Raw genomic sequence first — 25,857 nt, forward strand, 5'->3', positions numbered from 1 at the left:
TATGGGGTCTTATCTGCCCATCCAGTAAGATAATTTCTAGGAATTAATCCTAACAAAATAATCACAATTTTGGAAAGGATATAAGCAGGAACATATTCACAACAGTATATATAATAACAAAATAGTAATTAAAGCAATCTAAATTTCCAATACTAGAAGGATGGTTATGTAAATTATGAGGCACACAATGAAATAGTTTGCTGCTATTTAGAGTGATGGTTATAAAACAGCATCAAGCCACCTGTGATTTAAAATAGAAGGGGGGAGGGAAAGGATAGAAAAATTGTATGAGAGCCTTTTGATCATTCAAAATATTTATTTAGCACATTGTATGCTCCCAGGTAGTATTCTAGTACCAGCAACCTAACTCCTTATCCTCTTGGAACTTATATTCTAATAGATTAAAAACAATAAAAATTTTATTACTATATACCGTAACATATGTTCTCCCTATACCCACCCTGCAATCTTAACAGCTGGAGACCTTACACAGCCTTTAACAGTAGCTAGAGAACTAGATTTATAACTCACTAATTACATATTAGCATATGTGTTTTAAAGTGCATTGAATATCATGAAAGTAAATGTTATTTTAAAACCATTCATTTCCCTTAAATCAAAATTCTTAATTTGAACTTATCCATGATTAGAAAACCTAGGAACTTAAAAGTGGCTTAATATATATTTCTTATGCATGACCAGCACTATGGAATTAAAGAAGGTATATATAATTACAAAATTATTTCATCCATCCACCTATCTCTCAACCCTTTCATTTATCCTGCTGATGAACGGCACTGGATGAGGCAATTAGCATTCAACAATGCTTGTACTTCATAAGCTCAGGCTAGTTAAGGAGGCAGATGGATAAACTAATAAATATAATAAATGAAGTCATACAAATTGAACAGGGTTCTAATTGAACAGGGTTCTAAACTTCATAGCTTATTATTTTTAAGGTGCAGTGCTTTTTCTTTACTAGGCAGCTTTTGTGATTTACCTTTTGATTACTGCTGCCTGCTTGTCTATTAGGATGCTTTTTTATTTAGTGATACTTAAAAGCTACAATATGGATGGTAACTCTTTCTGACATATACTTGCAAATTCTGTCACAGCTGGATGTCTTCTACTTAACGTTTGCTTTTTTTTTATGTAAAGTTTTAAGATATTCGATAACCAATTCTATCAGTTTGATTTATAGATTCTGATTTTGACATTCTACATAAAATTCTCTCCTTAAAGATGGAAACAGCCCAAATGTCCATCAACAGATGAATGGCTAAATAAGCTGATGGAATATTACGCAGCTGTAAAACAGAATGAAGTTATGAAGCTTATAACAATATGGATGGACCTCAAGGATGTTATGCTGAGTGAAATTAGCCAGAAACAATAGGACAAATACTATATGGTCTCACTGATATGAACTAATGTTAATGAGTGAACTTGGAGAATTTCAGTTAAGAACAGAGGTTATCGGGAGATACAAATAGGGTAGAGATTGGATAACTGTAGCTGAATGGAACAGACTGTGCAACAAGACTAATGATAAAAATTCAGAATGGATAGCACAATACTATATGATTTTAGCACAGCATTGTAAATACACTGAATGAAGCTGAACGTGAAAATGAGAGGGAGATGGGCCGGGGACACATACGAAACCAGAAGGAAAGATAGACAATAAAGATTGAGATGGTATAATTTAGGGATGCCTAGAGTGTACAATGATAGTGACTAAACATACAAATTAAAAAAATATTTTTGCATGAGGAAGAACAAAGGAATGTCAATATTTCAGGGTGTTGAAGAAAGATGGTCACTCATATTTTAAAATTTCAACTTCTGTGTGAGACTAAAGAAGAAATGTTTATTTGGTACAAAATTTATATTTTGACAAGTGCATTTCCTAATTAACTTATATGGACAGTTTAATTGAACACCTTAAGTACGTGGAACCCTGAATAGGGCAGGAAATTTTGTAGGTTTGTCCAACTTAGCATGATGCCCAATAAATCCCAGAGTGATCTGAATAGTGAATAAAGAAGTATTTGCAAAGTTCCCTTGGGGGAATGGGGAGAAAGGAGGAAAATTCAACTTCGTCATTTGGAGAATTCCTGATATTCTCACAACAATGGGGACAACCAAATCAATAGGCTGAGCCCTCAATTTTGGAGTTTATCCCTATGAAACCTATGCCCCCAAAGGATAGGCTAAACCTACTTAAAATTAGGCCTGAGGGTCACCCCCAGAGAACCTCTTTTGTTGCTCAGATTTGGCCTTTCTCTTTCTCAGCCAACAGGGCAAGTGAACTCACTGCCCTCCCCACCTCTCTATGTGGGACATGACTCCCGGGGATAAACCTCCCTGGCAATGTGGGACAGAAATCCTAGAATAAGCTGGGACTCAGCATCAAGGGATTGAGGAAACCTTCTCGACCGAAAGGGGGAAAAGAGAAATGAGACAAAATAAAGTGACAGTGGCTGAGAGATTTCAAACAGATTAGAGAGGTTAACCTGGAGGTTATTCTTATACACATTATACAGACATCCTCTTTTTAGTTTATGGTGTATTAGAGTGGCTAAAGGGAAGTACCTGAAATGGTAGAGCTGTGTTCCAGTAGCCTTATTTCTTGAAGATGATCGTACATTGTTATAGCTTTCTGGCAATGTGACTGTATGATTGTGTAAACCTGTGTATGATGCTCTTTTATCTATGGTAGGGACAGATGAATAAAAATATGGATAAGAACTAAACAAATAACAGGTTGGACAAAGGTTAAAATAAATGGAGTAGATTGAAATACTAGTGGTCAATGAAAGGGCGTGGTAAGGGGTATAGCATGTATGACTTTTTTCTTTTTTCTTTCCCTTTCTGGAGAGATGCAAATGTTCAAAGAAATGATCAGGGTGATGCATACACAACTATGTGATCATATTGTGAGCCATTGATTGTAACCATGTCAAGAATGTTTGTACATCAAAAGTGTTTGTATGCCATGGCGGGCCGCGGTGGCTCAGCGGGCAAAGTGCTTGCCTGCTATGCCGGAGGACCTCGGTTCGATTCCCGGCCCCAGCCCATGTAACAAAAACGGAGAAACAGAATACAATAAAACAAGAAAATGTTTAAAAAAAATGTTTCCCTTTCTTCCTTCCTTCCTTCCTTCTATCCTTCCTTCCTTCTCTCTGTCTTTCCTTAAAAAAAAAAAAAAAAAAAAAAAAAAAAAGTGTTTGTATGCCAAGAATGTTAAGTTTATTCATCATTTATAATAAAAATATTAAAAAATAAATTAAAAATACTCTCCTTAACCATATTTTACATGAATATTAACTTATATTTCTTTCCAATGCTTCCATTGCTTAAATCATCAGGATGTCTGAATTGTAATAGTGCTATGAACGGAAGTCTTGCTTAATTTTCCAGTTGTACAATTCTCACTTGGTTAAGAAGTCATCTTTAGGACACTATGGCATTATTACATTATAGATGGGTTTGGTTTTGAACTTTCTATTCTATAGATACATTTCTTAAGCTGTGCTATATTGTTATAATTACTAGGGCTTTATAAAATATTCTGATATCTCTTAGAATATATTGCTATTGAGTGTTTTTCAATTTACTATATTTCTAATCAAGAAAATAGAAAGTTTATTCATTTATTTATATGTGTTATTGGTGAAATATTGCTTGGTGAAGTCAAACTTTTTCCTTCTTCTCTGTAGGTGCTTCGCAATTCTTTTTAATTTAATTTTGAGGTATTTTATTTTTAATAGGGCCTGAAGGAATCTATTCCTCTTATGTTGTCTACAAAGAGCTCAACTCTTGGTATATTTACGTGTAACCAAACAAAATACTAAACTCTTCTTTGTTCAAACAAGATAATTTTGTATTTTCACTTTTAATCTAATTGTGGCTCTTTACATTGAAATGTTTACCAAATTACCAATAATTCACTTTCAAACACAGTCATTAAACTAATCACATAAAATTCCAAAGGCATCACTAATTTTATAGCAGAAAACATTAAATAAGGATCCAAATACAGGAGTAGAAATGATTGCTTATAATTCTTAAGATTTTTCACACTGCATATAATTGTTAAGATTTTTCATACTGCAATTTTTTAAGCAATGAAACAAAATATAAATGACCATTTTGGTAATTTAGGCATTTAAAATAATTATAACACAGATTCATCCAAGAATATCTGCCTAGATAAAAAGTTTTTGTTTGTAACGTAGCCATCCTTCCAAACACCTGTATTCCTTGCTTGTACCTGTATTCTTTCTCCCAGTCCTTGTCCTACTCACAATGGCTACACACACTGTAAAGCCATTGTGAAACAGGTGTATATGTAAAATAGGTACATTAATAGGACTTGTAAAATATACCAAGTAGATACTGTACCTTGTCATTACAAATATATAGGGCTATCTTCTTTCAATTGAATAACTTAATAATCTTTGAAAATTGGGGTGTCTAAAAATAATTAGAGTCTGATTATAAATTATATAATTAGAAATTAAATAAAACAGTGAAAGCATTTACAAAACAATGTTAAGCACTGTAAAGGTGATTTTAATATAGCATTTCTAATTAATATAAGCAATTAAGACAGTTTCATGGGAAGCTCATACTACGAAGGAAAAGGCATTTTTTGAGGAGCAGCTTTCACTAGTCAACATTTCTAAGTTATCTGATAGGGGCCAAGTATATTGACATTTTATCTAATACTGATGGGCTTAAGCCAAAAGTCAAAGGAAGAATGGTGGAACTAACTAAGCTTTCACGGGAATGTGGGTGACTGGTGAAACATCATTTACAATGGCCAAAACTGCCAGAGGGGAAGGAACTTACTCTGTGATATTCAAGTATCTCATTCCAACAGGCTGCTGGAAACTCATTACTGCTAAGAGGCTGTGAGGAAAATGCAGGTTTGGGAGTGATTTACATACAGACCATAGTAGAACCTATGAGAATGAAAGGACTGTGAAGATTACCCATTAAAACTTGATGATGGTAGAGGCTTTTATAATACAAGGTCAGGCCTATACATGTATCTATATGCTTGTGTATGTATATGTACCTAAATGCATATACTTTTTAAAAATGTATATTTTAAAAAATGAATATTTTATGAATATGAATGTTAAATGAATATTTTAAATAAATAGAATTATTCAAACTGTTGTATAACTTGTTCTTTATTTAGCACTGTATCTTGAACTTCTTTGTTTTAGTACATTGATTTACATAATCCCTTTAAAGACTAAAGCATTTTCTCACATGATTATGTCATAATTTATTCAACCACTCTCATTTTGATATATCTTTAGGTTATTTCCAATTTTAACTATTACAAGTCATGTTGCAAGAGACATTCTTGTAAACATTTGGTAGTTTACATAAATATTAAAAAGAACAAAGGACTAAGCAAAGAATTCTAAGGCAGGTCAGGTTTAAAAATATTCTTAAATTTAAAAGGTCATCCTAAGTAATTAAGCAGGTTGATTCATAAAAGTTTTACCTGTACTTCCAAAGTTTACTACACAGTCTTTTCATGATAAAAATTCCAAATTTTAAAATAATTATTGCAATCCAAAATAAAAAATTATTTGCTAGAATTTGAAACTATGTGATAAATATCCTTCCTTTTCAATTTTAATAATTAATCGGTGGAACAGGCTTTAAACTTCTTCCCTTAATATATACTGAATATATTTATAAACAACTATTCTGTATGTCTAATAAAATTAGTTTTAACTTGGATAATCAAGTCTTTATAAAAACTGCCTTACATATCTTTATTACTATTGTTGCATTTGAAATTCCAAATTGAGATATTCAAATAATATATCCAAATAATATAGCTGTGGCACTGAATAAACTTATGGCATAACTTTCTGGACCATGAGGATAATCATTTATGTCACCGATTACATTGTCATTTGAGTCATCATGGTATACCACATGATACTTTCAATACCACTAAAGGAACTACTCCACATAGCTATATATTGAAGATATCAACCTTAATGAAATAAGCATCACAACACTGTCATAAACAGGGGTGTGAAAAAAGTCAGATTGAGTTAAGAAAATAATTAGAATCAGTCTTTCAGTGCACACATCTCACATGCAGTAGTGCGCTCACAGTGAGGGTAGGGCTGGAGAGCAGACCCCAGAGACAGAGTTTCTGTGCTTGAATCTCAACTCCAACATGTACTAGCAAAGGGACCCTGGGCAAGTAACTCACCCATAATTTAATAACACTCTCCTAATAAGATTGTTAAGGCATTAAAGAAGACAATTTATGTTCATACCTTAAGAGCACAGTGCCTGTTACACAGAAGGTGCTCAATAAATGTTAATGACTATTAATATCCATATGGTAGTAGAATAATTTTAATTTCGCTGCCTAAACAAAATGATACCTACCTGAAAAAAATTGATAGTTCTTAACACTGGAGCTTTAGCCAGTTTCATAAAATGGCCAAACTAAAATTTAGACATCAGAAACTACAAAGAGTGAGATCAATAAATTATTAAAATGTGATGAAAGAAATAAAAAAAGGAGAGAGGGGAGAGAGAGAAAAGAAGGGATTGTAGGGGATGGGAGAAGGAGACAAGAAGTGGGAAGGAAGGGAGAGAGGAAAATGATAGGAGAGTAAGAAATTAATAAAAGAACAACTTGGAATAAATGGAGAGACATACTGAGTTACGCTAAATCATAACGTATTTTTGCATGTTATCTTTGTAAAATTCCTGTTAAATAATTAACATTCTTAAATGCTGAAATATTGTACATTGTAATAGAAGGACTAGAAATAATCCTAAGTAACTATAGAAGAATTAGAAATAATCCTTTTAAGTAACTAAATGTTATCATTTTAGGCTATTGAGAGGACCTTTCAAAAACATTACATTGCAACTTTTTATGGCAAGAGTTATGATCGTTATGGAGCTTTTATATATTAGTTCCAACATAGCTTGATTTGCCCCTATTTTCTGACATAAAAGTAAAAGTTGGACGTGTTCCATAAACTAGAAAATCCCCTTTCAAATGTAATACAAATAATGTGCTTGAAGTTACAAACCCCAAGAAAAGCAGGTTCTTAATCTTAATTCACTTCTGTGGGTGAGAACCCATTATAAATAGGACCTTCTGATGAGGTTACTTCAGTTAAGGTGTGGCCCAACTGAGTCAAGATGGGTCTTAATCCTATTAATGGAGGCTTCACAGAAAGGGCTTCAGAAAAAGAAGCCACAGGGGACAGCCAGAAGCCAGAAGTCAATGTGACCCAGAAGAGAAAGGAGAAAACATTGCCACGTTCATTGCCAATCACAGAAAAGTCAAGGAACCTCAAAGATTGCTGGCCAACCAGAAGATACTGATCCCAGGATGAAGCAGGCTTTCTAGTCTCTGAAACCATGAACCAATAAATTCCTGTTGCAAAGTCAAATCATCATATGGTATTTGATTTAACAGGTAGGAAACTAAAACAATATATTGCCCTTTAAAGATAAAAAAGTATGACGTAGATTCAAAATACAGGTTATAATTATTACTAGGTCTGCAGAGCAGTATATTTCTGTTACTAATCTGGAATATCTATCAATACCTATTACTTGCTTTACCAGACAACTTTCAACAATTAACCTCTACTTTAATAGCATTTTAAGAGAATGATTGTTCTTTGGGCCCAGTCATATGGGTGAGAAAATGTTTTACTTTATATTATTTTAATTTGAAGGCTCTGGACTGCTGAATTACTACAATGCCAGTGCATCCCGTTCTTAATGAACTACATTTAAAAGCAAATGTTCCTCAGCTGTTTGAGGCCAGGCCCTATGCAAAAGACTCTTGATCTCTCAGGGCAATATTAAAGGAAGACTACTAGGCTGAATCGTGTACCCAAATTTATTTTCATTTATCCTGGGAACTGTTCTCCTGGGGTCTCCTTGCAGGTGAATTTTTTTTTTTTTCTGAAATAACACTTTCTTTAGACCAAACAAAAGAAATTTTCAACCACATAGAAATAATAAAGGAGCAATAGGAGAAGTTAATGAATTACACAAGCCTCCTGGTTGCCAGAGAGGATGGAATTACCTGACACCATTTCTGAGGGGTTTGTGAAGATAGACAAAAAGCATTCAGTCATCTGACAAGGGCAAGAAGCAAGGGACAGAGGTAAGCAAATATTAAAGTACACAAAACATATCAGGGGGCCGCGAACCAGTCCCAGGAGCATCTAGTGGAGTACAGCATTGTATATATTGCATAGAGGTGACACTGTCATAAAGAGCCACAGAAGAAATCTGGTTAAGTAGCAGGGTTTGCTAATTTTCACAGACTCACTACTTCTGGCTCTCAGGGACCCAACCCTGTGTGTTTCCTGAAAGAAATCCCCACTTGTGAGGGATTTCAAATGGCCAGTAATTAATTATGAATTACCTTGGAGCATAAATGCTGCACAGACATGCTTTTAAAATATAATGATCTTTAAAATGATTGCTTGGAAAAAAAATGTTGACATTCATTAGATAATGGGAGTTCTCTTAAGGTTGTAAAAGAGATAGAAATCAGGGGTGTGATCTACATGCTCCGACATCTGCCTCGCTGGTATCTGGGAAACATTTAAATAAAAATACTTTCTGTAATTCTGTTCAAATTTGTAGAATCTCTGAAATGATTTTTAATAATCATCTAGTATGTGCCCAGCACAGGCTAGATGCTAAGAATACAAATATGTAGGAATACAGATTCTGGCCTCCAGGAACTCAGGCTTGTGGGATATGTAAGGCATGCAAATAAATATGACCGCATTGAGAAAACTTGCACGATGGCCTTCGTTTTAAGGTAGATGATAATCTATCGCATTAGCTTTCTATGTTTATGATCTGTTAGAAACTACAGTTGCAACTACCTCTGAGCTCTGAATATAATAGGTACAAATTAAATATTCAAGAGAGAAGAATATGATATAGTAGAAAGAATATGGACTTAGGATCTAAGAGGACTGGGATAGAAAACCAGTACTGAGTTACTTTAGGTATGTCAAATTTTTTGAAGGCCTGTTTTCTTATTAAGAAAGTAGGGTAAGGCATGCAACTAGGTGAATGAATTTTAAGGACTGTATATTGAATGAAATGTCAGGAACAAAAAGACAAATATTATCATGCCTCAATCATATGGACTAACTATAATATAAAAACTTGATGAACTAAAGTTGAAAGCATGGGTTATCAGGTTGGGGCCTATTATACAGGGTCCTAGATTGTTAAGCTCTCACAGCAGTCACATATATTCAGGAGGTATAGCTGTCAATTCTAAACTCTGAGATACTGAGCTGTTTGAATATAACATTGTTGTTCCCAGAAACTTTGGGTAATTATGTGACACCTGAGACTCAGAGTTAGAGCTCTGAAGCTATGAAAGTCAGCACTACCCTATACAGGAACTGTTTAAAAAAGTGAAAAAGTGACCAGACTTTAAATAGAGATATGAATGAAGCTGATCTGGTTAGGACTAAGGTAGATCAGAAATAAGGGTAAAGAATGATATCATCCATATTTTAAAACTTCAACTTCTATGTGAGTCTAAAGGGAGAGATGTTTATGGGTGCAAAATTCATATTTTGGGTAGTATATTTCCTAATTTAACTTGTATGGTCAGTTTAGTTGAACACCATAAGCACATGGAATCTTGAATAGTGTGTGAGATCTTGATTGTTTCTCCAGGTTAGTGTGATACCTTGATATATCCCAGAGTAATTTAGGCAGTGAATAAAAAAGTATTTGCAAAGTCCCCTTGGGGGACTGGGGAGAAAGGAGGAAATATTTACCTTCTTCATTTGGAGAATTTCTGATTTTCTTGAAAGCAGTGGGGACAGCCAAATCAATGGGCTGACCCCTCGATACTGGGGTTTGCCTGTATGAAACTTATTCATGCAAAGGATAGGCTAAACCTACTAGAAATTAGGCCTAAGAGTGAGCCCCAGAGAACCTCTTTTATTGCTCAGATATGGCCTCTCTCTCTCTCTAAGCCAACTCAGCAGATGGACTCACTATCCTCCCTCTCACGTGGGACATGACTCTCAGGGGTGTAAACCTCCCTGGCAACATGGGATCGATCTGTCAGGACGAGTCAGGGCCTGACATCAGGCATTGAGAAAGCCTTCTTGACCAAAAGGGGGAAGAGAGAATTGAAACAAAATAAAGTTTCAGTGACAGAGAGATTTCAAACAGAGTTGAAAGGTTATCCTGGAGGTTATTCTCATGTATTATATAGATAACCCTTTTTAGTTTATGGTATATTGGAGTGGCTGCAAAGAAGTACCTGAAACAGTTGAGCTATGTTCCAGTAGACTTGATTCTTGAAGACAATTGTATAAAGATATAACATTTACAATATGACTGTGTGATGTGAAAATCTTGTGTCTGATGCTCCTTTTCTCCAGAATATGGACAGATGAGTGAAAAAAAATATGGAAAAAAATACGAAAAAAATTTAAAAATAAGTTAATAATGGGGGGACAAAGGGTATGATACATTAAGTAGATGGAAATAGTAGTGGTCAATGAGAGGGAAGGGTAAGGTATATGGTATTATGAGTTTTTTCTTTTTTCTTTTTATTTCTTTTTCTGGAGTGATGCTAGTGTTTTAAAAAATGACCACGGTGATGAATACACAACTATGTGATGATATTGTGAGCCACTGATTGTACACATGTATGGAATGTATGTATGTGAAGATTTCTTAAAAAAATATTTTTAGAAAGTAGGAATGCTAATGAATCCTACCTCACATAACTACTCAGAATAAGCGCAATCAATAAGTGAAATATCTGACAATGTCTGACAAATTAGAAGGCATATGAAATAAAACCTTGTTCATAATTCCCTGTTGTCAGGACAGATATCAATAACCAATCCCTGACTGCATTCCCACATCAGCTTCTCAGAAATGAAAGAGGAGACATGTGAGTGATCCTACATTCTACTTTGTGTGTAAAGGGGCAGAAAATGTATTATTTAAGCATGGTAGAAGACATGTCCTGAAACAATCTAGGTTTTATTCCTATTATTTGGTAATAGAGATTTTGTTTGTAGTTTTTGGTTTTGGGGAAGTCCATTAGTGCTGCATTAGCTCCATAAAATATGGCTAACCCATGCTTTGGCTTCATGGACTCTCCCATTTGTGAATACAGGCACAATTATTTTCATGTAGTCATGGTAACCAATTTTGAGGTAGGAAGCATTAGGGGGAATGTATCAAATGCTAACATATCTAAGAAATTCAGAAGTTCTGAAATCTTTATTAAATCTTTACAAGTTCTGTTTTAAAAGAATCTCCAAATTAGAGAAAGTTAAAATTTCAATCCTCATATTACTTTGTGGTGGTACAAAGCACCTGTGCAGTGGTTGGCACCAAGTAGTGCTCAATAGGTTTTTTTTGAATGAATGAACAAATGATATCATATACTTTAGTCTAATTACTTGACTGTCTTGGTCAGTCAAGAAACTTAGACTCCAGGTAGTACTTCAGTCATTGATTTACTGTTGGAAGCATAGTCTAGAAATGAATTTCACTCTCTTAAATTCAAGCTCTACTTGCAAGTCTCTTCCTATGTTTTGATTGGCACATGTAGAGTCTGAATCTTTATTTTTCCTTCATTAACTGTGCCCTTAAATTACCATGATTATCAATAGAACCTTATTTTAATGAAGTGGTAGTAATCATGAAATGTAAAGAATGGTTGCAGGACAGAGTTGACTAAAATGACCAGAACCAAGAACCAGGCCAATAGAGTTCTTGTTTGTAGTTTTGAGGTTTTGGGGAAGTCCATTGAACAATAGGGATGTGATGATATATGAAGGGCAGTGTATGGTGCTGGAAAGAACAGACAGATAATCTAGACTGGGTATAATCTAAAAAAGACAATTTAGGATGAGAAGATCAGAAAACAATAAGCCAGTGAAAAGAGACATAGGAGAAAAGGGCTAAGGTAATCTAAGAAGCAAGATTAGGAAATTTGTGATATGCACCATCCAACTACAAAGCCAGAGTAGCCAATGATGAATGATTAACTAGCTTCCTGCAATGACAGGAGGAGAGGAGCAAAGCTGATGTTTTATACACAGGCTATCTTCATAAATGGCTCCTGTCTTAGTGTGTCAGGCTGCCATGACAAATACCACACAATGGGTTAGCTTAAACAACTGGAATTTGTCTCAAGGTTATAAGGCATGATTTTCCTGGGGTTGCTTAGCATTTCAGTGTTGCTTGCCACAATCTTTGGGTTCCTTGGCTTTCCTGTCACATGGACCTGCCCTTTACTTTCTCCGCTGACTATGGCTTTTCCTGGTAGTCTTTTCTCCCTATGATTGAAATTATTTTGTTTATAATGGACTCCAGTAATCCGGGTTAAGGTCTATCCTCATTGAGTCGGACCATGGTTTAACTAAAATAACATCTTCGTGAGATCATATTGATAGTGGGTTCACACCTACAGGAATGGGGATTAGGAATAATAATTCAATTACCACATCTCTTTCCCACCAAACTCTAGAATACAAAAGCAATTCCTTTTTCTCTTCTCTAGAATGACTTTACAGCTCTGAGAGGCACTAAAAAATTCTTCTGTCAGTAATCAAAATCAAAATCTCTAAGTACACTGTGGTTGCTATCATAGAAGATGAGAAAGGGTCAAAGAGAAAATATAAGATGCAGAAATATAAGAAAATATAAGATATAAGATAAGAGAACAAGATGCTGGAATGAGGATTAACATCCTTTACATGGTCCTCAACGCTGAGTTTACCCCTGTTTACACTTCAAGTCTCATCATGACCATTCCCACTTTTAATCCATTCCCATACAAGAGGCTCCTACCATAGGACATTTGCAGTGGTCTGTTCCTCCACTAGTGATGTCTATTCTCTGCTACCCCACCATCCCCTGCCATTTCCTGGTTAACTACAACTTCTCTTTCTATTGATAGCTCAAGCATTATTTTTTTCAGAAAGTCTTCCTAGCCATGTCCACCTGTGCCACTGGATGTTCCCCAAAATAAGCTAAATGTATTTTTGTTATATATTTGCATAGGATCATATTCCTGTCTCTCAGAGCAGTTATCTAGTTTGCGACTATAGGTTCTTAGAGTTCTTGGTTGTTATGCTCTATTTTGCCCTTTAGACTACAAGCTCTATTTGCCAGAGCCATGTCTGTTGCTGGTCATCTCAGCCCTGGCACCTGTGCAGTCTTGGCACAGAGTAGTGCTCAATAGGTTTTCTGGAATGAATGAACAAATGATGTCTTTTACTTTATTTCAATTACTTCTTAAGGGACTGTGAAGAGAATCACATAGCTGGGTGACTAAGTGTTGACAGTATATTTACTGCATTAAACACAGGAGGGGAACTGTGATAGATCAGACACTGGGTTGAAATGATCACCACATTAGACAATTGCACAAGTTGTACCTATGACAGCTCTAGACCAGATTGCCATTGATAAAATAAACACAAAACAGTTCAATAGTTTCAGACTAACAGTTTTTAGGGATAATTTAACCAACTCAAAGGGCAGTCAGAACAGTCACCCGATGTTAAAAACCACTTCTGAATTTTAAAATGATATGGTATCACAATAAGTAATTTTAGCATATTTGTAGTGATTTAGAAAGATTCTATAACCCAAGTGAATAACTACATATCAGATTTTCCAAGACCGATAAACAACACATGCATTTATTTTAGGTATGCTTACCTGAGAATATGGCTAATTTCTTACCAATTTCTCTGTCCTAAATGTGAAGAAGTTCACATTCTTTAGGCAAAGTGCTTCAGTGAGTAACAAGTGTCTTTTTAAAAATGGGTCAAATAAAGATTTAAATTTTTTTGAAACTTTATTTTTGTTTAAGTATTTTGGTGCTTACATTTTTTCCCCATTTACAGTTTTGTTCTTTTTTTGCCCTATCATCTGTATATGTCATTACATCTGCACCCTGCTTAAATAGTGAATGATTAGAAAATACCTCTCAAGAATTAAATGCTTAAGTAGTAATCATAAATTTCTATATGAGATGAATCTGATAGTTTTATTCTCTAAAACTTGCAGGAGCCAGGGTTAATGGAAAACCTGCGGAATTTATTGGGAGCAACTGGCTTCAGAGTGGCTTCAGCAGTAAACTGTGGAGACTTATCTGCTTTATTGGAGGACAGTCTGAGAGGGAGAGAATGTTAGTGTTTTCTTAAACTCCAAGGCCTTGTTAGCTATCTCTTGTATGTAGAGAGTAATATACTGAAAAGTAGGCACTCTGTTTTGTCACGAAATGTACGCATGCTTTTAGTCACGTAAACCCTGCAGTATATAAGCAGGAACTAGTTAAGAATAAACTTGTTTGTTATTGTTAAGCTTCAGACCCCCTAATCCCGTCTGTCTTTCTTTCACATCATTCCTTAATATCCTTTGAGCTCCGTTCCATAGGAGGCAACAAAAACTATCTATTCTTTTCCTGAAATAAAAGAAAAACAAACAAAATACTAAGGTGCCATAGTCTAAAATAAAATGTTAACCTTAAAGAGTTAGAAAACAGTTCATCTGCAATTTCTATTTTAATGCCTCACAAACATTAAGTTAACTAATTAAAATAATGTCTGATAGTGTTTATAACATGGGAAAAATCACAAAATGTAAATGTGGATTTGTATTCCAATTCAATCAGGTAAAACACACTCAGTGGGGGTGGGCCACTGTGGCTCAGCAGGCAGAGTTCTTGCCTGCCATGCTGGAGACCTAGGTTTTGTTCCCATGTGAACAAAACACAAAGAACAACAACAACAACAAAAAACCGCATTCAATGCACATATACAGAACTTGCGACAAAGACAAATGTGGAGATATTTTTTTGAAAAGGCAGTAATATGGTTTTAGAAGATGAAACATTATCTGGGTCCTATGAGCACAAAAATGACATTTGTTTACAGTGGTAGTTTAGAGTATGTACTCTAGAAAAATATGTTCTTAAACTCAATCTGTTCCTGTGAATGTGAACCCATTGTAGGCAGGACATTTTGATGAGGTTCCTTTGGTTAAGGTGTGACTTGATTCAATCAGGATGGTTCTTAATCCTATAACTGGAGTCCTTTGAAAGCAGAATGAAATTCAGATAGAAAGTCACAGGAGCAAGAGGCTGAAGGTTAACAGACGCAGGTAGAGAAGGGAAAGGCCACCATTCGCACCGCCATGTGACAGAGGAGCTGAGGACAAGGGATCACTGGCAGCCAGCCCCAGAAGGCCTGTCTTTGGGAAGAAAACACCTCCTTGATGTGGACTCTTTCTAACCTCAAAACTGTGAGCAAAAATTCCAATTGTTTAAGCCCACCCACTGTGTGGTATTTGCTTGAGCAGCCAAGGATGCTAAAACACTCATAAAAACAGACAAAATTTTGTTGCTTGGGTAGACATTTTGAAGCTATAACAACTTCTGTTTCTGAGATTACATATTTACATATAATCTCATATAGATATATGATGTATGATATACATATACCGCTGCCTTGTTAGTTCTTATTTACATATATAAAAGTTTGACATAAATAATATTGGTAGAAAAATATTAACTGAATAAGCAGAGCTGTGTATCTGGTTAAGTAAGAATATTTTACCTTTGCCACAAAGATAATCTTCTAAAAAGTATCTCCCATGTTTTTAAAATTAGAATATTACAGAAGCTTTAGGAACATTAAAATGTCAACTTAAATATGAGTAGTAGTTTCTCCAAGCAACTCCATGTGATTTACAGTGGAGATTTTAATAATATATAACGTTTTTGTTGCTGCACAAACAGTTCCAGATGTGTAAGATGAGACATTAGCATTGTATCATTCTCAATTTGTAAAGGAAGAGTTGGGTCACAGAAAGTGATTTCTACAACGAGACTTAGATTGTATTTAACCGTGTGGTGCGTGGAAATTAGGGTGACAATTTACTCCCAGCTGCTATTAAGTCCATTCAAGGCAATATTTTACTTTCTCATGCATTAATACTAGAAGGCTAAGCAGTACATATCTAGTTTTCTGGGCATGTCTAGTTTTGGTTAATCAGTATTCTCACTATAGATGAATTATTCTTACTGATACTTCCTTAATAGATTCAAGAGAATCTATTGGGAATCAAATCAATCAGTTTTTGGGAACATATGCTTCCTCAAACAGAGGACAATTACTCAGCCAGATACTGGGATACACTGCTGAACAAACCTGCAGAGTTCATAATCTGTGGGGATGGCAGACAAAGAGAGAGACAACACAGAGTGAGAAGTTCCATGGAAGGTATACAAGACCGTCAGGAAGCCCTCCAGGGAGAAGGTAGGGTAAGCTCAGAGAAAGTTTGACAGAGGAGAGCACCTGAAACTGAGTTTTCAAGGAAAAGGAAGGGTAGCTAGGTATAGAATGAAAGGAAAGCAGCCACATTAATGAGGCCCAGGAGGGTAGACAGCAGTCCTCCCTAGGGATGGTATCTCGTCCTGCTAGGAAATGTGTGTGGGAAGAGGCTGGGAAGCTTAATGACCTGAAATGTAGGGGGACAGTTCTGCAGTTGAAAATCACTCCCAGCAAAATACTTCTGCTCAGAAGAACTGTAGGGTATAGAATCTAAGCTGGAGAGATGTAAGCAGTAAGGTCAAGTAAGTGGGAGTCAGATAATGCAGAATCTTTCACGTAGGAGTTCACCCTGAAGGCAAAGGGAAGACTAAACATGTCGAGGGAAATAATATAATAACATTTGTATTGGAAATCAGACAGAAGTGGAAGAAAAAATGGAGGCAGAAAGATCTTATAGTGTCTCCTGAATTAAACCTAGTGAGGGTCCAAACCAAGGTGCCAACAACAAAGATCTGGGAAAGGAAATAGCTTGTTGGCATTACGTAGGCAGAATCAGCAGGAATTGGATGGGGGGGGGGCAATCAGAGACAGGAAGGGATTACAAGTGCCCAGGTGTCTGGCTTGGACCACTCTGTGGAGAGAGATACTATTTACTCTCCACAGTAAAAAAGAGGTACTATTTACTCTCCATAGTGAAAAAGAGGAGTGTGTTTAAAAGTGAAAGATAAGTGTTCTTCATTTGAATGTGCTGAATCTGAAGAGTCTATAAAGTATCCAAAGGAAGATATCCAGACAGAGAAGGACAAGGTTGCCTAGTATCCATTTGGATAACTCAATTGTAGAATTTCTTTTAGTAATTGCCTTCTGAAGCTGAAAGTTATTTCTTTCTATTCTTTCGCAAGTATTGATCTATTGTAAAAGTTTCTTTTAGTATGGACAACATATATAAAATATGAACTATTTAAATATTTATTTAAATAATACAGATAAATTGTATCTATCTCCTACCAAATGGGAGTGAATGATTGTTTCATTGTGAAATTCTTGCTCATCCTTGCCATATGGATAAATACTCCTTGATCACATTAATTATCCTCCTTGAAACAGATCTTACTTTACATAAATGATGCCACAAAACTATGAACATTTCTGATCAATCTATAAGAGTATGCTGTTTGATTATTATATCTTTGGACTGATTTTAAGAAAAGGGTGATTATAAAATGGATAGTACTTTCATCTGGGTCACCACAAGTTACATGATGGAAAGAAAACAAAGCAAAACAACACAAGCGGTAGCTAAGTAAAAGAATGAACCTCTTTACAAACAGAAAGAGCAGCCCCATGGAGTCAAAGCAAGAAAGCCAAGCTCAGCTTGGTGTAAACACATTTTCTCTTTCTATCTAAAGATCCCACCAACTGAGGGAAAACAGCAAAGGTCACTAGCTAGGTTGGGGACCTTTTCTGAAAAACTGAACCATTAAAGATTAATAGATATATCCAAGAAAATCTGAATGATGAATTCTTGATGTAGTCTCCAATCTGTCTGACTATGGGAGAAACAAGTCCATCTGTCACTAAATTTCAACACAAAACTGACTAATCATCCAAGTCCACAAACCTGCTCTGAGCCTTCCCGAAATTGTTACTTAAGCAATTTAAATGAGTTTGCAGCAGAAATCAGGATGCTTACTCTAAGCCATTGATAATTTAGTCCTACTGTTAGTAGGGTGAGTGCTTAGAATGGAAGTCTACCAATACTTTGCCTAGGCGTGAATTCTTTTGGTGCTGAACTTAGAATAATGTATGTCTATTTGGGTCCTATTTACCAAGGCTCTTATTTACAACAAAAACTAATGAGACTTTCCCCCTAGAAGCTGGACCTGTGGTCATCACCCAAAACACTGTGTTTGCTGAGAGAACATGAGAACAAAGTAATCTGAAACTGCATGCCAAAAATAAATAACTGGATGTGATGTGAGAAAGAACCATCAGGCAAAGTTCGACATGTGAAAAGAAATAAAACAAAGTGCAGTAACTCAGGCTAAGAGACTCAAAATAGGGGCAGAGAGCAGTGCTTGTGGAGCAGCCCTTAAGCCTCCCCCCCTACCCCACCCCAGGTAAATTTTGTTGTAAGCAAAACCTAAAAACTTACAGAACACCTCCCTTTCTGGGAAAACAAAACTTATTTCTAAAGAGCCCCACCCTAATTAACTACTCTTTGTTTCTTCTTTAGATATCCTTGCGTGACCACTACCCCCAATTTGGGTTGCACCTGAATCTGTGTTCTGTGAATTACAATTCTAAGACCCCAAATAAATGCTTTCTGTTGCTCTGCAGTTCACTTTGTCATTTCTCAGTTGACAGATGTTTAAATAAGTATATCTACATTTTGCTTTAACAAAAACACAAGATGCTACTTCAGGAAAATAATTTTGAAACGTGAAAGGTGATAGGTTAAGTTTTTTTTTTTTTTGATAGGTTAAGTTTTTAAACCCCTCTTAAGATGTCAGTAGAGAATGAATATTGTTTAACTTTTTTCTACTGGATATTTACCCTTCCTAAATATGAGGTAATACAGGGCACAAAAAATAAGGAAAATGTAGAATATTTAGTCTCTACCATTTTGGCAAAGCTAAGTGAACTTTGTGATTTTTTTTTCACATTAAAAATTTTTAAAAATTCTTATGAGAGTTTGCCAAATTCAATATAGTCCAAATGTTGCCATCTGCCAGTAAAGCTATGTTATGGCAAAAAGAGGAAGATTAAACATTAGAACACACTGAGCATTTCACAAACTTGCTCCAGGTAAAATTTTGCTATTTTATAAGCCAAAAGATTTTAAATCTTTGCCAACCAAATCCATTTTGCATTTTATGTAATAAGGAAATCTGAGCCAGGAAAACAAATGTGTTATTTTTCTCACAATTGCCTAATTCTTCACTTTTACTTCTTTTGCCACCAGTGTGGTTTCTTTTGGTAATCTTATGTCAAGTTTCTTTTAAAAGCAAAACAATTTAAAAATACATGTGTCTTCCCAACTTTCAAAAATTCTTTAAACAATGTTATGCCAATATTTTTGTAGTAATGTTTCCAGAGCCTATAGTTTTAATCTGGATGACGCTTAAGTGAAAAAAAAAAACTAAATTTACATAACACATATTTTCTAAAGAAAACAATATAAGAATTAAGGAAAAACATTGCAGTGTATATTTTATGTAACAGTGCTTCTATACTTAAAAGAGCTTTCTTCAATTTCATAGAGAAAGGAGAAATTACCATGAATAATGTATCTCATTCTTCAAAAGTTACCTCATACTTATTAATACTTTAGATTTATTTAAAGCTATACTCTTTGCTAAACAGGAAGGCTTAGGAATAGTGACTTAAAAAACTGTATTAACTTAAAAACAATCAGCTTGGGATTGGTCCACTAAAAAACCTATAGACAAAGCATATCATAAAGAAAATATAAGGAGGAACATCACTGTCACTGATGTTAAGAGTAATTTAGAGAAAATTGTCACTTAGGTGGTTTATGTTTAAAATCCATTTATTTCAGATTTATATAAATATGAAATAGTTATTTAATATATAAATCAAAAAGCATGACTATTTTAGTTTCCTTAGCTACTCAAGCAAATGCCATGCAATGGGTTGGTTTAAACAATGGGATTTTTTTCTTTTTTACTGAAAACCAGTTTTATTTGAAAATTAAGTACGTAGCAGTCATCTAATGCCACTGGTGTAGACTTTACCAGTATACTCACGATTTGCAATTAATGTCCTAACAGATACACATTGGTTTGCAGTCTATACTGAGTACTGTTTATTTAATGGGCTTTGGTAAAGCCCTTTACACACATCATTAATCATTCACAGTGCACATTTATTGATGGTCCAAGAATCTCAAAAGAAAAAAAAAGCTATCTTAAAGACTAATTAATAAATTTAGTAAAACAAAACTCATATAACTCCCCCACCCCCTAAAGCTAGCAGTTGTGAGCTGTATTTATACTGAAACCTAATGTTTTAAAACAGTTCTTGCTCTCCAAGCATCCCAACCCACCTCACTCCGGGTATGCAGCAACAGTAACCAATTGTTTTATTTTACCCCCTTCCTGCACCCCCCACAATCAACCCATTATTTTTTGCCTTTTAAAAATATAAATTGGGAAAGCATTATTAATAAGCTTTTTTTTAAAGGTCTACTATTCTATAACAAGAATGACATTTAAATCAATCAATTAAAGCATTTGACAATACATTAAATTACCACAGGAACCGGTTGTTTTTACAAGTTGGGCTCTCTATCCCAATATTTTACATTCACAGTATTGAGGTAGTTAAAATACTGACAATCGACTCCAGGTTGCTGGGTTCTGAATGTGAAAGATTCTTTTTTGAACTCATTTTCCCCAAAATAATTCAAGCTTTTTTAGGTTAAAAACTACCAAAATCCAATCCGCAGCCCTCTCTAAAGAGGAAGTGATGATACCTTCAAAACACAATTTTCATTTTTGAAAACTGCCATGAGTATTTTTCTTACCTGAGTATTTTCATTTTTTGTTGTTTTTGTTCTGTTTTATTTATTCATCTGCCAGTCTAATAAAACCACATCGTGCCCAATGTACTTAACTGTAGAATTTACAATCCTTTTAAGGAAAAGATTTTTCTTTAAGCATTCATGCTGGCAGAAGCCAGCCATGGACACTCATCCACTAGAGCCATGCAGATCAGTCTGTTACTGTGTCGAGCCCCATCCCTTACAGGCTTGACTGCTGAGACTCCTGCTGCATACCCACATCTTTATAATAAGCCTGTCTTCAATGCATATCATGGCAGTCACATACCTGCTATGCAGAGTCCCTTCTATTCAAGTGCTATCTTTAAAAACACACACACACACACACACAAACAAAAAGACACACCTTACTTTTAAACCAGAAAGCTCCCCTTCACTTCATCTCCTTTCTCCCACTGATAAGAGCACAATGTATACAGTTTATTACAATGACTTCCTGTTTTTTTCACTCTTTAAATTTATTCCCCCAAACTCTTTACCCTGCAATTGCCCTGGCTGTAATGACTATTACTGCTGTTTTCACTCATTACCAGGATAGTAAAATGGCCCAGGGTATTTCTGGGGCCAAGTCAATGAAAGTAGCTACTGAAATTTAGTAGTCAGCACCTTTCCCTGCTTAGACTGACTAGATGGATTCAAATGTTGTTCCTAATGTCTAATGCCTGCCTTCCACATAACAGGACAAAGTGCTGCTCTAGCACAACCTGAGAACTACCCTGGCCACACTCAACTCCAAAATAAACCTATGGAACTTTATTCTAGTGTTGACATTTTATAGTAAGTCTTCCCTTGAAAAAACTTTTTTGAATACTAGCAAATCTGGGTATAGATTATTGATTGCACTGTGAAATGCAAAATGTATATATGCATTATGAATCATAGAAATTACCATTTCATTCAACACTACAATGTTATGTTCTCATTTGAAAACATATCCTAGCAGGAATATTTTAGCCTGCAGTTATAAAGGTAGTTCATATTATAACATACCCAAGTAAAGTGTTTCTAAGTAGTACAAATTCCCTGAGTTAAACATAATTTTAATCTAAAGATTTGCGGCTTATTACTTAGGGAAAAAACAAACAAAAAAACATGAGCATGATTTCAAGAGATCTACTCCACCCTTCACGTTTGTTCATAAATCCAGACACCTATACTATTTGTGATTGGAAATTATATAGAATCATTTAAAAGTTTCTTGCTTTTACTATTCAGATTGGTATAACACAGCAATTTATGAGTATAAATTTAGTCAAAAAATCATCTGTTGATCAAAAATGTAACTCAAAATTGAAGAATAAAAAAAGGATCTCTTCAAAAGTTAATACTGTAACTTTTCTTCATAAAAGACTGCTTGACAAGTCCACACGTAAACATTAGTCTTTGACACAGATGTCAACATTAGGCCAGAGCCCACCACAGGTCAAATCTCCATAGAGTGAATTGGAGTTTGTCTAAATTTGCTGCTACACTGAATATTTTTGAAATACCATCAGCTAGAATCTTTGCCATACAGGGATTTATTGTAATAAAATTTGATATGTACAATATTAAAGTATTTGCTCAATCCTCCTAGTATTCTTGGTGCACTGAAAGGGTTAGTCAATCTTCCTGGAGCTGGTATCTGAAGTGTTTTGAAGCCATTTGGCTCCCTTTCTTTTGAAGAGTTTAAAGCTTGCTCCAGAGCTTCAAGTCACGAAACAGTCTGTTTTGTATTACCATCACCTCTCAAACCAAAACATGGAGCAACGCAAGGGGAATGCCCACTTATCTGATAACTCTGGTTATAAGAAACACTTAGATAGGGTTTGAATCATGGTATCACTAGTGACATTCTCACACCAGTGTGCATGTGCCCAAGGCCCTGAACACTAGTTTGGAAGCAGGAGGACATGTCTGTGATCGTAAGATGAGGTGTGTGTAGTAGATATGATCTCCTGACAGCTTGCTTGTTCTGATACAGGATGACAATACTGCAGTGAGGTCTGATACACTTGATGGAGATACTGAGGTTGCTGAAAGTGAACTGGCCTTGAGGGCTGAGGGGATGTCTGGAGCACACTTACTTGTGCTGACTGAGGTCCTGTTTGTCCCTTCTGTTTGTTTGCTTCATTCACACCATTATCATGAGTGTTCAATGCAATTCCAGGAGTAAGCAGTAAGACAATGCAGTCTTGTAGGCCACATTGGAGAAAGATGAAGTAAATTCTTGAAGAAGCCACACATGCAACAGCTACTAAAGAAGGTGCATAATTTAGAAAGGCATAATCTTGCAAAGAGACTGTATTAGTTTGCTAAGTTGCCAGAATGTAATATACCAGAAATGGAATGGCTTTTAAAAAGGGAATTTTAATAAGCTACAAGTTTAGAGTTCTAAGGCCATGAAAATGTCCAAAGTAAGGTACCAACTTTACTTTTTTTTTACTCAACCTTTTTACTCAAGAAAGGTTGATGCAGTTAGGAACACCTCTGTAAGCTGGGAAGGTAAGTGGCTGGTGTCTGCTGGTCCTTGTTCCTGGTTCCATTGCTTCCGGTTTCTGATGCCAGTGGTTTCTTCTCTAAGCATCTGTGTGGGCCTTCATTTAGCTCCTCCGGGACACATCCCTGGGTTCTGGCTGGCTTAGCATCTCATTGGAAGGCACATGGTGATATCTGCTGGGTTCTGCCCACATCTTGGCATCTGCCCTCACTGTCAGCACTTCAAGCATCTCCAGACATCCATCTCTCTGTCAGCTCTGAAGTAACTGTTCTCCAAGCATTTACATCTGCATTTCCAAACATCTGTGTCTACAATTGCATCTGAGGTTTCTCCTAAATATTTCCTCTCTTAAAGGACTCCAATAAACTAATTAAGAGCCACTTTGAATGGGTGGAATCACATCTCCAACTATTCAAAAGGTCATACCTACAACTGGAGGTGTGATGTCTCTGTAGAGACAATATAATCAAAAGTTTCCTCCCTACAGTAATGAATCGGGATTAAAAGAAATGGCTGCCCCCACAAGATTGGATCAGGATAAAACAGGACTTTTCTTGGGTACATGATAGTTTCAAACAAGCAGATACTTCTAGAAAGCAATCCACATAAGTATGTGGAATTAGTTTTTCCCAAACAAATCATTTGCTAGCCATCATGAAGATCTGTTTTATATACTGCTTCAGAGAGATAATATTTGATGAAATGGGCAGCTCTCATAACACAGAGGTTCCACTGAAAGGTTTCTGATAATAATAGCTCCATATGTAGCAAATTTTGTTTTGTTAATACTAGATTCATATTAGTTATACAACCCAGGCTGTTGAGCTGTTCCGACTTAGGCACACTACCTTCTTTTTCTTCAAACTTAACTTGCTAAAAGGAGACAAGAAAATACAACTAAATGCAGCTGCTAGATAGAGCTGTCATAGCGATCCATAAACAGGTCCAGCAAATAGACAGCAAGATGCTGGACAGAAGGATAGAGCATGAAGCAATTGCTCACAATGTCAATCAAGTCAGCAAGATATCACTTGAGACTTAGCTGAGGGGACTGGCCTTTGTAGGAGTAACTTCAGCTCCTTGTACCAAAGCACTTAATGAATATCAACGGCTAGCTGTCCTCGCTCATGATGTAGACAGCTGGCTGCAAAGCTGGGACCAATGCCAGGATGTTTGCATCGCCCATTAACAAGGGGACTTTTTTACTAACTTGTGTTTTTGAGGTTAGGAGTTATCCAAGATCAAGGCATCAACCATCAAGGTACTGCTGTCTTCCCAAAGATGTGTTCTGGAGCTGGCTACTGGAACTCCTTGTCCCTTCAGCCTCTCCTGGCCTCTTCCTTCCCTTCTGGGTTCCCTGACCTTCAGCTTCTTGCTTCCTGTGGCTTTTGTTCTCTCTGTCTAAGTTTTATTTCACTTAAAAAGGACTCCAGTAATAGGATTAAGACCTGTTCTAACTGAATTGGGCCATATCTTAACTGAAGTAACCTTGTCAACAGTTCTATTTACAATGAGTTCACATCCACAGGAATGGATTAAGTTTAAGAACATTTTTTTTTCCTGGGGTACATCACTCCAAACCACCAAAAGGACCAAGCAAGGAAAAAAAACATAGTTCAATTCTTATCAGTGGGAATTACTTCACTTAAATGTATTAGGAGGTATATAGCATACATTGGAAATATTTTGTACCTCAGAAGAATTCCAATCTTCATTTTAGCATGACTATTACCATTTTATTTTATACAGTTACCTATTTGAAAAAAAAAATCTGTTTAATAATGTATGTATACTTATAAACAGACACTATTCTCTGCAGCATAGTGTAAGCGATCTTTTGAAAAGTAAAAATGAACACTTTTCCTATAAATCTATGTTTAACCATTCATTACAATGAATATAAAAATTGAGATAGTCTCAATGCATTGCAACATTATCATACTATCTTTAAGTAAAAAGTGCTAATAAAGAAAAGAATATGCTTAGATTAACTAGAGTATAAAACCTTCAGCAAGAGGAAATGGGTCTTGAATCATTAATCAGAGTTCTTAGGCAGAGAAATGCCAGGGGATGCTCCATGTGCTTACATAGAGGCATGAAAGAGCAGAGCATTTTTGGCTCTCACTCCATCTGGATCTCCAGTTCAGAAAGGCTGTTTGAATACTCTGATTTATAGAAACTATTCTCTGCATTCCTTTCTCACCGCAGAGGACATGCAAAGGGTTCCAAGACATTTTTATAAACTCATATTTTCCTATACATGAAAGAATGCCAAGAATATAAAATTGCATTCTGTTTACAAATGCTCTGTCTTTGTCTGATGCACATGTCAGTTTTACTGGGTGTCCCTCACTGAATTACAATTCTACAGCTGGAAAACAGGTCATAGTTGAATGCCCAGCACA

At 35.7% G+C, this 25,857-nt stretch overlaps 1 protein-coding gene and 1 pseudogene across 15 annotated transcripts in view; both read right to left on the bottom strand.

Moving 5' to 3' along the window:
- Positions 1-25,857, bottom strand: part of CADPS2 (calcium dependent secretion activator 2) — a 617,203-nt gene that overhangs the window by 287,997 nt on the left and 303,349 nt on the right. The gene's annotated exons all lie outside the window — the stretch shown is intronic.
- LOC143679413 (cyclin-J pseudogene) lies at positions 22,309-25,167 on the bottom strand (annotated as a pseudogene).

Source organism: Tamandua tetradactyla, chromosome 1 (genome assembly GCF_023851605.1).
Source record: "Tamandua tetradactyla isolate mTamTet1 chromosome 1, mTamTet1.pri, whole genome shotgun sequence".
NCBI classification, from domain to species: Eukaryota; Metazoa; Chordata; class Mammalia; order Pilosa; family Myrmecophagidae; genus Tamandua; species Tamandua tetradactyla.